This window comes from Oncorhynchus mykiss, chromosome 22 (assembly GCF_057628025.1).
Source record: "Oncorhynchus mykiss isolate SJ-2025 chromosome 22, ASM5762802v1, whole genome shotgun sequence".
NCBI classification, from domain to species: Eukaryota; Metazoa; Chordata; class Actinopteri; order Salmoniformes; family Salmonidae; genus Oncorhynchus; species Oncorhynchus mykiss.
This window is the reverse complement of record NC_143043.1, coordinates 34,870,238-34,887,474: the sequence shown is the minus strand read 5'-3', so window position 1 is coordinate 34,887,474 and position 17,237 is coordinate 34,870,238. Positions and strand designations below refer to the sequence as shown.

The window sequence follows — 17,237 nt, the reverse complement described above, 5'->3', positions numbered from 1 at the left end:
TTGCAGCAACGACCTGGGGAATAGTTACAGGGGAGAGGAGGGGGATGAATGAGCCAATTGTAAACTGGGGATTATTAGGTGACCGTGATGGTTTGAGGGTCAGATTGGGAATTTAGCCAGGACATCGGGGTTAACACCCCTACTCTTACGATAAGTGCCATGGGATCTTTAATGACCTCAGAGAGTCAGGACACCCGTTTAACGTCCCATCCGAGAGACGGCACCCTACACAGGGCAGTGTCCCCAATCACTGCCCTGGGGCATTGGGATATTTTTTAGACCAGTGGAAAGAGTGCCTCCTACTGGCCCTCCAACACCACTTCCAGCAGCATCTGGTCTCCCATCCAAGGACTGACCAGGACCAACCCTGCTTAGCTTCAGAAGCAAGCCAGCAGTGGTACACAGGGTGGTATGCTGCTCTTGAGCAGACAGCTTGATGAAAACCATTCAATATTCAGGTCTCCAAGAAAGTAGACCTCTCTGTTTACATCACATACACTATCAAGCATTTCACACACACTTATTTGGATACTGACTTTTAGCACTTGGTGGCCTATAGCAACACTCCAAAAGAAAAGGCTTTAGATGTGTCAAGTGAACCTGCAATCACAACACTTCAATAACACTTGACATAAGATCTTCTCTAAGCATTACAGGGATATGGCTCTGAATATATACAGCAACACCTCCCCCATAAGCATTTCTGTCTCTTCTACAAATGTTATATCCTTGTATTGCTACTGCTGTATCGTCAAACGAATTATCTAAGTGAGTCTCAGAAATGGCTGATATATGAATGTTATCTGATGTTAGCAAGTTATTGATTTCATGAACATTATTTCTATGGATGCATATATTAATTTCCTGTGATAGACATAATGGTGAAAAAAGTCCTTCTTTTCAGTATTACACCCTGGTGTGCTTTCCTCCTCGCTACCTCCACAACTGTCAGTCTCTTCCTTTTCCCCCTTGCCCTGATTCTGGGTCAGAGGAGAAGCACACCAGAGTGTAATGAGAAGAGGACTAGTTGCTATGAGTCAAGCGGTTTGAAAGACATCATCAAGATACTGTACTTTTTGTCAAATAAATGCATCCAGGTACAATTACGTTAAGGCTAACTACATTTAATATCCCTGAGAGTAATTTTGTTTTTGTCATTATTGACTAGTTTTGGGTCTAGTTTCTTTCTTCTTTGTTGCTAACCATCCCACATGTTGCCTGTGCATGCAAGGCCTGTCAGCGATCATACACATCATCCAGTCTGCTGGTACTGCTTACTGTGTGTGTGTGCGTGTGTGCGTGTGTGTGTGTGTGGGTGCGCGCGTGCGTGCGTGTGTGAGTGTGTGTGCATGTGTGTGTGTGCGCATGTGCGTGTGATCCTGTAACAGATACACATACACCGCCCGAGGAGCATCATGTGATACCTTATTATAGCATGGTCTCATCAAGACAAAGCTTTGTGCAATACTGGTTTGATTATACTGAGGGTGGTGGTTTGTACCACGATGTAGTCAACTGTATGTGCACACAACATTCATCTAGGGACAGAGGACTCGTTTTTCCCTCTGTCACTTTGTGACACACACACACAATGTAATGACTAAAGGGATAGCAAACAAAAACACATTGGAAAATATATACAGTATACACACACACACACACACACACACACACACAGACACGCTGCTTCAACCATGGCCGGTGTGTTCAGGTGTACTCCCATCACCACAGTAAAGCTGAGAACAGGAATATCTCCAGGTCATCTCTGAAGTCTTTGTGCTGTCACATTTACCATGAGTACTTCCATTACGGCTGAGGGGGATTTTTGGTTGGCAGTAACACAACCCTGTGCCATGTGAAAGTACCACTCTTTTCTTTGTTCTGTTCATTTATAAAAAGGTGATGACATTGCTATTGTCTGATAAATAATGAGTGGAAGTGACATTCTCTGTCAAACTGACAAGTTTGACCACCTTTACAAACCTTGATCTGTTGTTACAAACACTGGCTTCTATGTTGTTCTATTTTGAGTCAACTGACAAAGACCTGTTCGGAAGTACCCTTAAATAAAACGAAGTGCAGGATCATAGAAAGACAAAGCTCCTTCAACCGTGCACAGTGTCGCACCTCAAATACCTTGTACCGCTGCATATTGATGTGGTACTCCCTGTACATGGCATCATTCTTGTGTATTCAGTTTTTTACTCTGCATCATAGGGAAGGGCTCGTATGCATTTCACGGTAAAGTCTACACCCGGTGTATTCGGCCCATGTGACAAATAAATGTTGATTTGATTTTAACACCCATTTATTAAACACAGCCCTGGATAGCTGACCCAAACATTACAATACTGATTCAAACAAGGAAACATTAAAAACAAGAGATCACACTGATCATAAAGACCTAATACATGATCTAATAGGAGACATTAAAGGAAACAGTCCATTGATGTCCATTCCTCCAGTCAGGAAGCCTTGGTAATGGATAGCCAACATATTATTGGGATTCGTCTTTATACAGACAAACAGAAAACAACATCTCTTCCTGGACAGATGTTTCCATCACAACACATTGAACTTGTTAAAAGCCAAATGCATATAGAGTTGCTGACTCATCCCAGTGACCTACAGTTATTTTGTAAAACGCACATCGTCCTAAATCACTGTCAGAGACAATGGAAAATATGAGTCAATGTTGTGCGAAGAAATTATCTAGTATCACAATATTATTCTTATTATTATTATTTCGCAATATTATTATTACTAAGATATGACAAAGATAGAGTACTAACAGTTAACACTAATAATGGCTAAAAAGCTGATTTTTCCTTATCACGCAAAAGAAAGTATCGTAAAAAAAAAATAGCAGTCAAATTGATTATCTCTGTTATACTTAATGACAGAGTAGGTACCCTTGAAGTTACCCATGTACATGTTGGAAACACTGAATGACAAGAGTTGTCATTAGACTAGCACACATGCCTGTTGGTAGTCTCTGCAGCACTAGATAAGTAAGTCATAGGCCTATTGATAGTCTCGTTACACTGAATGACAAGAGTTGTCATTAGACTAGCACACATGCCTGTTGGTAGTCTCTGCAACACTAGATAAGTAAGTCATAGGCCTGTTGGTAGTCTCTGCAACACTAGATAAGTAAGTCATAGGCCTGTTGGTAGTCTCTGCAATACTAGATAAGTCATAGGCCTGTTGGTAGTCTCTGCAACACTAGATAAGTAAGTCATAGGCCTGTTGGTAGTCTCTGCAACACTAGATAAGTAAGTCATAGGCCTGTTGGTAGTCTCTGCAACACTAGATAAGTAAGTCATAGGCCTGTTGATAGTCTCCGTTACACTGAATGATGATGTCCTCCAGAAAATATCTCTCACAGAACAAGAAGCTATTCTGAAGCTTCAGCACAACCCACTCAAAGTCTGGATCTACAGGAGAGAAACACAGACAGTTCAGTGTTTATAAGACAGTTGTTCATGTAATGACTACATTTAACAATCATCCATATTTATGATTTTTCCTTTCATATTAGGTAACAAAGAAAGCCTTTGTTGCGGTCTCTTGACAAGCCTGGGAAAGCAAGACAACTCCTCTCGTGGAGTTTTATGCCACACACAGTGTGATCCTTTAGGTCTCTGAACGACGGGGTTTAGGAGACAGACGTACCATACCCTGGCATATCAAACCCTAAATAAAAGCTGGATATTTATTCTGCATACAGCAGGATCTGCGCAACAGATGGCGTGGAAATTGACCCGACTTTAGACTCCTTTATGAGTTATGGAACCTTTTGAAAAGTTAGATTTTGGAGTGAATGTTCCCTGTAATGAGAAACGATGACAGACACACAGAGTCCTGCTTTATTTTCTAAACGCCACAGCCTCATCTGATCCCACACAGGCACACACACACAGACGAGACATTAGGATGACAGTCTCATCCCAGACCAAGCCCGTTCATCTCAGTCAGACAGGACACTCCAAAGATGCTCTCTGCTGGGTCATGTGGTTCAGCTTGGAAGGACAGATGACTGGAAATGAGAGAAATGAGAGAGAGTGGGATGGAGAGAGAGAGACAGAGAGAGACAGAGAGAGAAAGAGAGTGGGATGAGAGAGAGAGAGAGAGAGAGAGAGAGAGAGAGAGAGAGAGAGAGAGAGAGAGAGAGAGAGAGAGAGAATAGAAAACACTGATCATCTTCCACAGTCGTTCTGCCAGCCTGGCTCTCCCAAAGTAACCACACTCTGCCGGTGCACTCGTAGAAAAAAAGGTGTTATCTAGAATCTAAAAGGGTTATTTGGTTGTCCCCATTGGAGATCCCTTTGAAGAACCCTTTTTGGTAAGTAGAATCCTTTTCATTCCTGGAAGAACCTTTTTTCTAAGAGTGTACCTGGTTGGTCACACACACACCTGTGCAGACTGCAGGGTAGTGTAAGGAGCCTGGAGGGAGAGGGCATCATCCAACCAGGAGGATATTGGGACTGTCAGGTTGGTGAAGGACTACCATCCTCCTAACATCCTAATCACCATGGCCATAAAACTTTCCTCCAAATCCAGTTTACAACTGTACTCTGTACATTACACCCTAATAAGGGTGATTGCTGAACATGGCCATTTACAGCTACCGGATGCATTCAGATGGCTGTATTCAGTAGAAACCCACAACCCTGGCATTGAACCCACAAATCTAGCATTGAACCCACAACCTTAGCATTGCCAGCCCCCTGCCATTAGAGCCGGTTGACATTAGAGCCAGTTGACAGTCTGCTGCTGGATGGATGGAGAAGATGCATGTCACTGGTTAGCCAGATATGATTGCTGAGATAGTGTGGCCAGGCAAAGTCAGTTCTGCACCGACAGACAGATAACTGTGTGACTATGATGGCAGCTGGGTTCAAACCAGACCAAGGTCTCTTGCGTAAGCCCACTGAGCTAAAGCCTAGGCAATACCTTGGGTAACTAACACAAGTTTTCAGGGCTGTGGTGTGTGTGGCTGTGAGAGCAAAAGTATTTAGCAGATGGTAATGACAAGCAGCAGTAGGTCCTGAACTGTTCCTAAACTGAACTGTTCCTAAACTGAACTGTTCCTGAACTTAACAGTGAAATCCAACAGAAATACATGACCAAAGGTATGTAGACACATCCCATTCCTAAATCATGGGCATTAATATGGAGTTGGTCCCCCCTTTGCTTCTTTAACAGCCTCCACTCTTCTGGTGAGGCTATCCACTAGATTTTGGAACATTGCTGCAGGGACTTGCTTCTACTCCACCAAACTTTACAGTTGGCACTATGCATTTGGTCAGGTAGCGCTCTCCTGGCACCTGCCAAACCGAGATTAGTCCGTTGGACTGCCAGATGGTGAAGCGTGATTCATTACTCCAGAGAACATGTTTCCACTGCTCCAGAGTCCATTGGCGGCGAGCTTTACACCTCTCCAGCCAATGTTTGGCATTGCACATGGTGATCTTAGGCTTGTGTGCAGCTGCCATGGAAACCCATTTCATGAAGCTCCCTACGAACAGTTATTGTGCTGACGTTGCTTCCAGAGGCAGTTTGGAACTCAGTAGTGAGTGTTGCAATAGAAGACAGATGATTTTTACGCGCTGTGCGCTTCAGAACTCAGCGGTCCCGTTCTGTGATCTTGTGTGGCCTACCACTTCGTTGCTGAGCCGTTGTTGTCCTAAACATTTCCACTGCACAATAACAGCACTTACAGTTGACCGGGGCAGCTCTAGCAGGGCAGAAATTTGACAAACTGACTTGTTTGAAAGGTGGCATCCTATGACGGTCACACGTTGAAAGTCACTGAGCTCTTCAGTAAGGCCATTCTTCTGCCAATATTTGTCTATGGAGATTGCATGGCTGTGTGCTCGATTTTATACACGTCTGTAACGGGTGAGGCTAAAATAACCGAATCCACTAACTTGAAAGGGTGTCCACATACTTTTGCAAATATAGTGTAAGTGTTAGCAGCATCAGCTACAGAAGCCCAGGAACGTGGGAAGTGAATCAAAGTGTACCTTTAATATGAGGTAACTCTAGTCTACAGAACATCTGCTTTTGTCCTGCTATGTGGGCGTTGGCTGCTGTCACAGACGGGTTCATTTAAGGAATTCAGTCTTCTGCGCGCACACACACACACGAGCACGCACGCATGCACACACACACACACACACACACACACACACACACACACACACACACACACAAGACATGTCTGATCTAAGGACTGCATGCCTTGGCACATAGAACAGTAAATAATGCCAACAGACAGCATCTCTAGGCAGTGTTCCAAACCCTGACTACCGGTATTTCTCTAACACATTGTTTCAGAATTTCATTTGGGATTTTATTTTCGTCACACTGTATTTTTGTGTGTGCTGGGTCAGGGAATGTGAAGGTGTCCTCTGGTCTGGAGGTCTGGCTATGGGTCTATCAGACTCTGCTGTCTTCTTCCACGGCCACAAGAGGGAGCTGTACCTCCATCTGCCCCTATGCAACCCCTGTGCCCCCACCCTGGAGTCGGTCCAATAAGGCTGATATCCCCCTGCAACAACACATAATCACGTGTGTATTATAACATGTCTGAATGTTTCTCTGGAATGTATTCAGTACGTTTCTATGCTAATGTTTGTAATGCTGCAAGCCACACCTCCTTTACAGGTATCAATAAATAATATCAGAAAACTACAGGCCATCCAGCCAACTGCTGGATCAAAATATACAAGGGATGTCTAAACAGATAACTCAACAATTAAATTATGTTTTTATCATTGTTGTAAATAGGTGCACACCTTCTCAATTCGCTCCTCCTCTCCTCCTGATCTCTCTCTTTCTCTCCCAAGATCTCTGAGGGGAAGAACATGAGAGTGAGAGAGCGAGAGACTAACACACAGAGAGAGGAGAGGAAGACAGAGAGAAAAATCAGTCAGAAAGACAAGAAAGAGAGCGAGAGAGAGAGAGAGAGAGAGAGAGAGAGGGCAAAGGGGACTAAACCTGTCCATCTAAAGGTATCTCATACAGCATCAAAGGCTATTGACATCAAAGCGGACCTCTAACAATAGTGCTGATAACAATATCTACAATAACAGCAACTGGGGTTAATATTTGACTTAAAGACTTGTATCTCCTAGTATGGCTCTTCATAAAGCCATAATAGGAGTACTAGACTGATGCAACAATAATCATAGACTGATAAATGTTGTGGCTGAACTGTTAGTTGATCGACTAGAACTGCTTTGCATACTGGAGTGTAGTTTGATGCTTTGATTTCTGCTTAGGCTACATTCACAGTTGACATGTTAGCAGTGGTTTGTTTCCTGCCTAGATAACATATAGTCAACATATGTGTGTTAACTGTAAGTAATTTTGGGAAAAACCCTCTGGCCATTGACCATATCCTTATATCATTGTAAGTGTACAATAAATTAGATGAAAAATATATATATATTTGACAAGGTACCTTCATCCTCTGTTCCCCCTTCTTCAGCTGTCTTGCTGTGTTCTCCTCCTCTCTCCTCCCCTCCCTGTACTCCTGGACTCTGGTCAGAAGGAGAGGAACACAAGGAAGAGGGTAGTGGAGAGGGTGGGGTGTTCTGGGGGAGTTGTGGCATGTCGTCTGTGGGACCAGGAACCTTTCTGAAAAAAGAAGAAGAAAAGACAAGGAAAGAAATACGCCCAAAAGATTTTAAAAAAGACAAGGAAAGAAATACACCAAAAAGATTTTAAAAAAGACAAGGAAAGAAATACACCAAAAAGATTTTAAAAAAGACAAGGAAAGAAATACACCAAAAAGATTTTAAAAAAGACAACAAAAAATACTTTTCCAAGCAAAAAAATATATTTGCAAAGTAATATAATAATAAATAAATGTTTTGACAACAAAAAATTGTTAAGTGGGGGTGGTGGGTTTAAAAAGGCATTTGCTTTAACACAGGCAGAGAGAGAGAGAGAGAGAGAGAGAGAGAGAGAGAGAGAGAGAGAGAGAGAGAGAGAGAGAGAGAGAATGTGAGAGATAGACCGAGCTCTACTTCACTTGCTTTGTCAATGTCAACATATGTTTCCCATGCAATAAAGCCCCTTAAATTGAAATTGAATAGAGAGCGAAAGAGTGAGAGAGAGCGAGAGAGAGGGGGAATCTGAAAGGATGAAGGGATACAGTATGTTGTGTTCTGGAGTCAGGCTCTCTGTCCTCAGACTCCTCTGGGGAGTGCACACACTCCTCACTAAAGGATATAAGAATATTAGTCTGCCGTCTCTGATAGAACAACAAATCCCCCAGTAACACTGTAGAGACCACATCAACCACACTCTCTTCCCCCTGCTCTCCCCTTCCTGTTCGGAGTCTTTGATCACTGTGTCTGTGACGTTGGTTTAGCTTGGATGGATCCTGTACTGTAGTCTGGAGCACCTCCAGAGGACTAGTTCAGTGGAGAGTGAAGCAGGAACACACACAGACATCCTGACACACCTTCACTACACTCTTAGAAAAAAGGGTTCCAAAAGAGTTCTTTGGCTGTCCCCAGAGGAGAACCATTTTTGATTCTAGGTACCACCCTTTTGGGTTCCATGTAGAGCCCTCTGTGAAAAGGGTTAAACATGGAACAATAAAGGGATCTACTTTGAACCCAAAGGGTTCTACCTGGAACCAAAAATAATTAGGACAGCCAAAGAACCCTTTTATGTTCCAGATAGCACCTTTTTTCTAAGAGTGTACCATGTTCTCAGAGAAAACCAGTAGAGAATATATGAATAGAATGTAGGATCTCTACTACTACACACATTACTCCGTTTGTCTGTCTGTCTGTCTGTCTCCACAGAGCTGACAAGGGTATTGTAACCTACTGTAGTGATGTTACTGTTCTTTTGGGTTCTCCTACACTTCAGTGAGAGGAATCCCCCTTTCTCTTCTGGTAACCCTCTTTCCCTGTCCTCCCTCCCTCCCTCCCTCCTGGCACTGCTAACTCTCACAATAATGTGAGGAATAATGGAAAAGAGAATAACTTGTCCAACATTGAGAAAAGCCACACAAGAAAACATTTCCTTTGTCTGTCTATCTACCACAGGAGCTGCGTGTGCCATTTCAACAAAGATGTCAGTTGCCACCAGTGGTGGAAAAAGTACCCAATTTTCATACTTGAGTAAAGGTAAAGATACCTTAATAGAAAATGACTCAAGTAACAGTGAAAGTCATCCAGTAAAATACTACTTGAGTAAAAGTCTAAAAGTATTTGCTTTTAAATATACGGAAGTATCAAAAGTAAATGTAAAAATGGTTTCAAATTCCTTATATTAAGCAAACCAGACGGCAACATTTTAAAATTGTATTTATTTATGGATAGCCAGGGGCACACTCCAACATTCAGACATCATTTACAAATGAAGCATGTGTTTAGTGAGTCCGCCAGATCAGGGGCAGTAGAGATGACCAGGGATGTTCTCTTGATAAGTGTGTGAATTATACCATTTTCCTGTCCTGCTAAGCATTCAAAATGTAACGAGTACTTTTGGGTGTCAGGGAAAATGTATGACGTAAAAAGTAGATGATTTTCTTTAGGAATGTAGTGAAGTAAAACTTGTCAAATATATAAATAGTAAAGTAAAGTATAGATACCCCAAAAACCTACTTAAGTAGTACTTTCAAGTATTTTTACTAAAGTACTTTACACCACTGGTTGCCACATAATACCGTTGTCGGTCGGTACAGTATGAAACCCCTCCCTAACAACACATACTCAAACCCTGCCTTGGGGCCCTTCTTTTCGGCTCTCCTCTGTCTGCAGCATCACCACGACACAACACCTCTGAAACCAGAGGAAACAGTATTATTATTAGCACACTAAATGTTAATAATAGTATGTTACATACATTGAGCTATGATGCTTGTGGTCTATCTATCTTTCCTCTCCAGGTAGATTGATTGGTTGTTATGGAGTTGGTTGGCATAGCAACCTGGATGACATAGCATGGATGACCTCTGTGATTGGCACGTCTTCCTGCATCCTCGTTTTTTCATTGGCTGACAGCCTGGCTTCCTTCCAGGTACTTTCACAGGAACTATGCAGGTTATTCCACCCTTGGTCTGTCTGCAGACTCCTGCTCTCTCCTCTCTCTCTTCATCTCGCTCTCTCTCTCTTTCTGTCTCTATCCATCTCTATGTACTTTCTGTGAACTCTGGGAAGTCCCTTGAACTCTGTGAGCCTCTCAGCCCACTGACTCCCTTCCTCTAACCATCAAATTATGAAAATAGGGGGGTGATAGAGAGAGATGGAGAAACAGCTAGGAGGAGGAGTGTGAGGGTAAAGAAAGAAAGACAGACAGAGATTAAGGGAGATAGAGACAGAAATTGCAAGGTTTCTAGTGCGTATTTATTTATACTTACTCAAATGCAATCATACCCTCTAAAGCCCCTCTGTGCCTTGGCTCTCTCTAACACACACACACACACACACAGTGTCCTCTGGCTCTGACCAGTGGATAATAGTAGCGGTCCTCTCCCTGGGCTGGGCTGGACCAACCGGTCTGGGGCTGAGTTTATCACCACTCCACCCCAGTCGATGAGAGCGCTAGAGCATGTTTACTAACGGATCCATTGGTGTAAATTATCCCCCAGCCTCACAGCCACAGCTCCGAGGCAGGCCTGAACCCAGGGCCCTGTCGGGGATACACACACAGCAGTCTTACCAAGGGTGATGTGTGTGAGGCACTAGTCGATGCCACTGGAGCTGCGTCTGACCTCTCCACCCTCTGAAGGAGCTGCTCTGTCCTCTTGAAGAACATGCACACACACACACACGTTACAGCTGTGAAGTCACTGTGATTTCTGCAGACACTCCTGATTCTCCCCACAGCAGGATGTTGTTTAACGGAGTCGTCCAGTTTGTTTGTCCTGGTCTGACTATTACTGTCCTCATCCTTTTTCCTATCCTCTGTCCCCGTCTAAGTCCCATCTCTAGCCAATGTCTCTCTGTAGGGTCTGATAGTCTGTTCTCTGTAACCTCCTATCCTCTCTCTACCCCTGAACTCTACCCTGCTCCCACTGTCTGTAGTGTTTCTACATGTTTGCATTGTACAGTTCTCCAAGTGTGTTGTCGTGCCATGTTAGTTGTTCTCAGGCTGATGCCAGTGGTGAGACATCAAACAGAACTGTTCCTCCAGAGGGGTTTGAGAGTAGTCAAGGTTCCAAAATAAAATTGTGTGTGGTGCTTTAGGGCTCGTGGTTCATGTTAGTATGCTTTTAGAGAAGAGATGCCTGCATATGACACTCTGTACTTTCAAATAAACATCCATTAAAGTGCAATGTTTCTGCTTTCTACTGATTGTTTTTTCTCCTACAATAATACAGTGGATTCCGAAGTATTCAGACCCCTTCCCCTTTTCCACATTGTTACGCTACAGCCTTCTTCTAAAATGCTTTTTTTTAAATCCCTCATCAATAGGCACGCAGTACCCCATAACGACAGAGCAGAAACTTTTTTTTTATACTGCAAACGTATAAAAAGTCAAACATTTACATAAGTATGAGACTTGAAATTGAGCTCGGGTGCATCCTGTTTCCATGGATCATCCTTGACATGTTTCTACAACTTGGAGTCCACCTGGGGTAAATTCAATTGATTGGACATGATTTGGAAAGGCACACACCTGTCCATATAAGGTCCCACAGTTGACAGTGCATGTTAGAGCAAAAACCAAGACATGAGGTCGAAGGAATTGTCAGTAAAGCTCTGAGACAGGATTATGTCGAGGCACAGATCTGGGGAAGGGACCAAAACATTTCTGCAGCATTGAAGGTCCCGACGAACACAGCGGCCTCCATCATTCTTAAATGGAAGAAGTTTGGAACCACCAAGACTCTTCCTAGAGCTGCCTGCCTGGCCAAACTGAGCAATCGGGGGAGAAGGGCCTTTGTCAGGGAGGTGACCAAGAACAGATGGTCACTCTGACAGAGCTCCAGGGTTCCTCTGTGGAGATGGGAGAACCTTCCAGAAGGACAACCATCTCTGCAGCACTCCACCAATCAGGCCTTTATGGTAGAGTGGCCAGATGGAAACCACTCCTCAATAAATAGCACACGACAGCCCGTCTTGGAGTTTGCCAAAAGGGACCTAAAGGACTTTCAGACCATGAGAAACAAGATTCTCTGGTCTGAAGAAACCAAAGATGAACTCTTTGGCCTAAATGCCAAGCATCACGTCTGGCAGAAACCTGGCACCATCCCTACGTTGAAGCATGGTGGTGCCAGCATCATGCTGTGTGGATGTTTTTCAGCGGCAGGCACTGGGAGACTAGTCAGGATCGAGCCAAAGATGAACGGAGCAAAGGACATAGAGATCCTTGAAGAAAACCTGCTCCAAAGCGCTCAGGATCACAGACTGAGGCGAAGGTTCACCTTCCAACAGAACAACGATCCTAAGCACACAGCCAAGACAATACAGGAGCAGCTTCAGGAAAAGTCTCTGAATGGCCTTGAATGGCCCAGCTAGAGCCCGAACTTGAACCTGATCGAACATCTCTGGAGAGACCTGAAAATAGCTGGGCATCGGCGACACTCCCCATCCAACCTGACAGAGCTTGAAAATAATTGGAGAAACTGCGGAAAATAATTGGAGAAACTCCCCAAATAGCGTCATACCCAAGAAGACTCAAGGCTGTTATCGCTGCCAAAGGTGGTTCAACAAAGTAAAGGATCCGAATACTTATTTTTACCTTTATTTAACCAGGCAATTCAATTAAGAACAAATTCTTATTTTCAATGACGACAGATTTGTACCTTCTCAGCTCGGGGATTTGAACTTGCAACCATCTGGTTACTAGTCCAACGCTCTAACCACTAGGCTACCCTGCCGCCCCAATGTAAATGTGATATTTCCACTTTTTGTTATACATTTGCAAAAAAAATTAGTTTTTGCTTTGTCATTATTGGTTATTGTGTGTAGATTGAGGGATTAACAAATATATATATTTTGGAATAAGGCTGTAACATAATAAAATGTGGAAAAAGTCGAGTGGTCTGAATAGTTCCTGAATGCACTGTATCATGGTTGAGTGAGTCATGTAAAAAACTCTCCTCTGATGTCTGCTACAAGTTCCTTCACAAGTTCAAAGTGCTGACCTGACGTTGTCCTGATGGATTACTTCATCTACACCTCTCCTCCTGTCTCTCAGACTGGAACTCTGAGTCACGACCTAGGACCGGGTTGTCTAGAGAAACATGGTTGACTTTTTAGGTGGCTCCCTTCAAAGGCTCCGTAACCACATCTCTTGTTTTAATCGCTTTAGTGCAATTTTCACAAGTATGTGGTACATCACAACTCTTAGTACAAAACTAAAAACAGGTCATCAAGAAGGCAGTTGTTTCAAAACTCTTAAGCACATGTTCAATTGACTAAGTAAAACACACAAAATCATATAGTCCCTTTTTTCACCAAATCTATAAATACATGTTTCCCATTGCAGTACATGTTAATATAAAATGTAAAAAAAAGAATTGCCATACACAATGCAATGCTCACATTACTCTTGATGTGATTCTCTTATCTGTTGTTAAAGTACATTTTACCATTACATAAGCCGACGGCTCTTAATTCATAATCACTTAAACGTTTGGTAAAGCTGTAGATTTGACATGTCAACCGTTTTGTCTTCTACAGATTTGGAGAACTACTTTGATGACTATTATGATTTTACTTCACAGTAAAAAAAAATCTTGGATATTTACAAGATCAGAGATGTACTGTATGTTACAAACCAAAGTGTCTTGGTCGGGTACGCAGATTAGCAGATGTTACAGCAGGTGCAGCAAAATGCTTGTGTTTCTAGCTCCTACAGTGCAGTAATACAATATAATACCAATTATCCAGAAAGTCCTAAACAAGAAAGAAATGCATCCCCTATACAGTAAACATGCATCCAAAATGAAGTTTTTGATGGGGGTGGGGGTTCACACTGCTTTATTGAAATTATATTGGCCGATACAGCGGTCTAAGGCACTGCATCTCAGTGCAAGAGGCGTCACTACAGTCCCTGGTTCGATTCCAGGCTGTATCACATCTGGCCATGATTGGTAGTCCCATAGGGTGGTGCACAATTGGCCCAGCGTCGTCCAGGTTTGGCCGGGGCAGGCCGTCATTTTAAACAAGAATTTGTTCTTAACTGACTTGCCTAGTTAAATAAAGGTTCAATAAATAAAAATAAAATTTGGTATGTGACCCCAGTGGGAATCAAACCCACAATTCTGGGGTTGCCAGTGCCGTGCTCTAATGAACTGAGCCACATACATGACCACTACAATAAATATGTACAATACAATTACTATACAGGTGGAAGATCCCCATGAGCGTACCACCCACTTACAGGCATTGGATAAGGCATGCAATGATTTCAATCCAGACCTATGTAAAGGCTTGGATTCACCATGCCAAAATATTTTTCCCCTGGAGCATGAAAAATGTGGATATTTACTGCGATTTTGATGAGAACCTATGGCCAAATGCTCAAGACAGGCTTGATGCAAACTAGTGCCTGCTAAACATTATGCTTCTTTCAAATTAGTTTGCTATTGGATTAACTGGATTATTAAAATAACTAAATTGAGAAGATATCATTTATGTTCTGTTTTGGTAATTAAACCAATGTACTCATTATAAACAAATATTTTGGATCAATGGTTGTATCATGAAAGATGTCTATAAACAAAATTAATGCACAATGAAATGTTTGAATGCAAGACTGGCTGGTGTTACCAGTTTGGAGTTCTGTACCGAGTTTTGAAAATTCACCACATATTTATGAAAATGGTACCAAAGTTATTAAAATAAACTGTAGGAAAGCTCTGTCAATATTAACCAGAGAGAGCCAGCCAAATATGTATATATCTTCTTTTTTTTTTACCCCTTTTTCTCCTTGTCCCATTGCTGCAACTCTCCTACGGACTCAAGAGAGGCAAAGGTCAAGAGCCATGACCCTACCAAAAGCCGCACTGCTTCCTGAAACACTACTCTCTTAGCCTGGAAGCCAGCCACACCAATGTGTCAAGAGGAAACACCGTCCAGCTGCCGACCAGGGTCAGCTTGCAGGTGCCCAGCCTACCACAAGGAGTCGCTGGAGCGCAATGGACAAGGAAATCCTGGCTGGCCAGCCCCTCCCATAACCTGTACGACACTGGGACAATTGCTCGCAGCCTCATGTGTCTCCCAGTCATGGCCAGCTGTGACACAGCCTGGGATCGAACCCGGGTCTATAGTGACGTCACTCAGGAGGCCAGGTCCGAGCATGTCGAACAGCTCTCTCTGCTGTAACATGTAATTCCTGGAAACTCTCCTATGGGTGTGGATATCTTTTTCTCTGTCTCTCTCTTTCTCTCTCATTCAATCACCATATCTAGGATTGTTTCAGTGTGCCAGCTGTCTGCAGTGACCTCTATTGGCTTGAAATGGTATTACAGAGAGAAACAATACAGTGACAGTAAATAAGTGATTTATTTGTACATTGCTAACACTCTCTGGCGTTCTCCTGCTGTTTAGCCTTCATCCTCTCATACTCCTTTTCCCCTGCCTGTCTCCGTTGCCAGTCCATCTCCTCTTTTCTCAGCTTAACACACAACACAAATAGACAATTTACTCATTCTGTCTGTTAAAGGCTATTTAGAAGGCATCATTAAAAGATGAGTAGAATGTGAGTGTTTTACATTCCATGCACATTGCACAAGTGGGATGGTATATACAATATCTCTGGACATAATCTAATAATTATGTCTTTACTTTAAAATGTGACGATGGAATACCAGTTTCTGCAGTTTAGGTTGGCTTAACTCCAACAGGTGCCTCTCCCTGGCCTCACAGCACCACCTTATACAGATACATGTATTAGAAGATTATATTATGAATGTGTGTGTGCGCGTGCATACGTGTGTGTACCTAGCTTCTCTGTATGTCCTCCTCTTCTTTCTGAACCACTGCAGGTTTAGACAGGATGGTGAGTACATTACAATATTTTATTACTGCTACTATTACTGGTAACAAGACTAGAGGGAGGGATGGAGGGGTAATAGAGGTATACTGTAGATGGAGGTGTGGAGGAAGGGATAGATGGGGAGATATCATAACAATGCTATGATGAGACTTACTCATGTGTAGTCTACTCCGTCGCGATTCAATGGGTGGTATCATGATGAACCCATCTGAACTGGGTGAGAAGGAGGAGAGAGAGGGTAATGTAAATGCCTCCCCCTACTTAGACATTTAATAAGCCTCATAATCTTAAATGCCAAGGGGGTTTACCAGCCCAGAGGTGTGGTACTGAAACTCATTAACGCATGCACACACTATTCTTGTACACCCAAAAATAACAAAACGTTTGTCCATGTGCGCATACGTACATCTATCCCTTCCCCATCACCGGAACCAGAAATACTGGAATATTATGACTGGAAAGGAGCATAAAACGAAACTGTATGCGGAATGTAATGTTATATACTTATTTAATATAATAATTTATATTCCATAATTTTTTACATAAGAATACCTCACCTGATACATTTTCGCCCTTTTTTTGATACTGCAGTTGAAGAAGATTATATTATATCCGTAATATACCTTGAAACATTTGAAAACATAGCTGTTACGGAATAAGTCAATAATGAAGATAGATATATTTTGGCTAGCCTACTCACTGTCGAGGCTGAGTTTGATCCTGCTGTGTTTGCATTGTCAGGTGGGTTAGCGTCGGCATCACCGGGTCCGTGCCATTAATTATTTTCCAACTGTCTACTTTTCTCTGATTAGCTCCTGAATTTGTATAGTTGATTATATTATTCCTCTAATACCCCTGGTAGTCCATTACAGCCTATATCCTACCGACTTGCCTTATCAGTAAAACACCGGTGTAGTTATTGGACGTCCCCTGTGGCAAAACTTGTATTGAAAAAAATAAAAAATACAAGAAAATACTAACAAATAAATAAAAAAAATGAAGAAAAAATAAAATAACAACAAGTGTATTGGGAACTTCTCTATTCAAAAACGAGCAACACCCATAGATGATTTTTAAATATTTTTTATTGAACCTTTATTTAACTAGGCAAGTCAGTTAAAGAACAAATTCGAATTTTAAAAAGACGGCCTTCCCCTGCCAAACCCTCCCCTAACCGGGACGTCACTGGGCCAATTGTGCGCCCTCTATGGAACAGCCCAACGCGCTATGAAAGTTTATCATAATCTTTTTTTTAT

General features: G+C 42.6%; 1 long non-coding RNA gene across 2 annotated transcripts; it reads right to left on the bottom strand.

The window, feature by feature from the left end:
• Positions 1 to 2,290: 2,290 nt before the first annotated feature.
• On the bottom strand, positions 2,291 to 7,585 carry LOC149972846 (uncharacterized). Of its 2 annotated transcripts, none has more exons than XR_016490745.1 (3): positions 7,472 to 7,585; positions 6,804 to 6,858; positions 2,291 to 6,556 (listed from the first exon to the last, which is right to left on the bottom strand). It is a non-coding gene; the product is annotated as an uncharacterized LOC149972846 (long non-coding RNA). The 2 variants fall into 2 exon arrangements; XR_016490746.1 differs by having other exon boundaries at positions 6,015 to 6,556; positions 6,804 to 6,894; positions 7,472 to 7,572.
• Between the last annotated feature and the right edge of the window lie 9,652 nt (positions 7,586 to 17,237).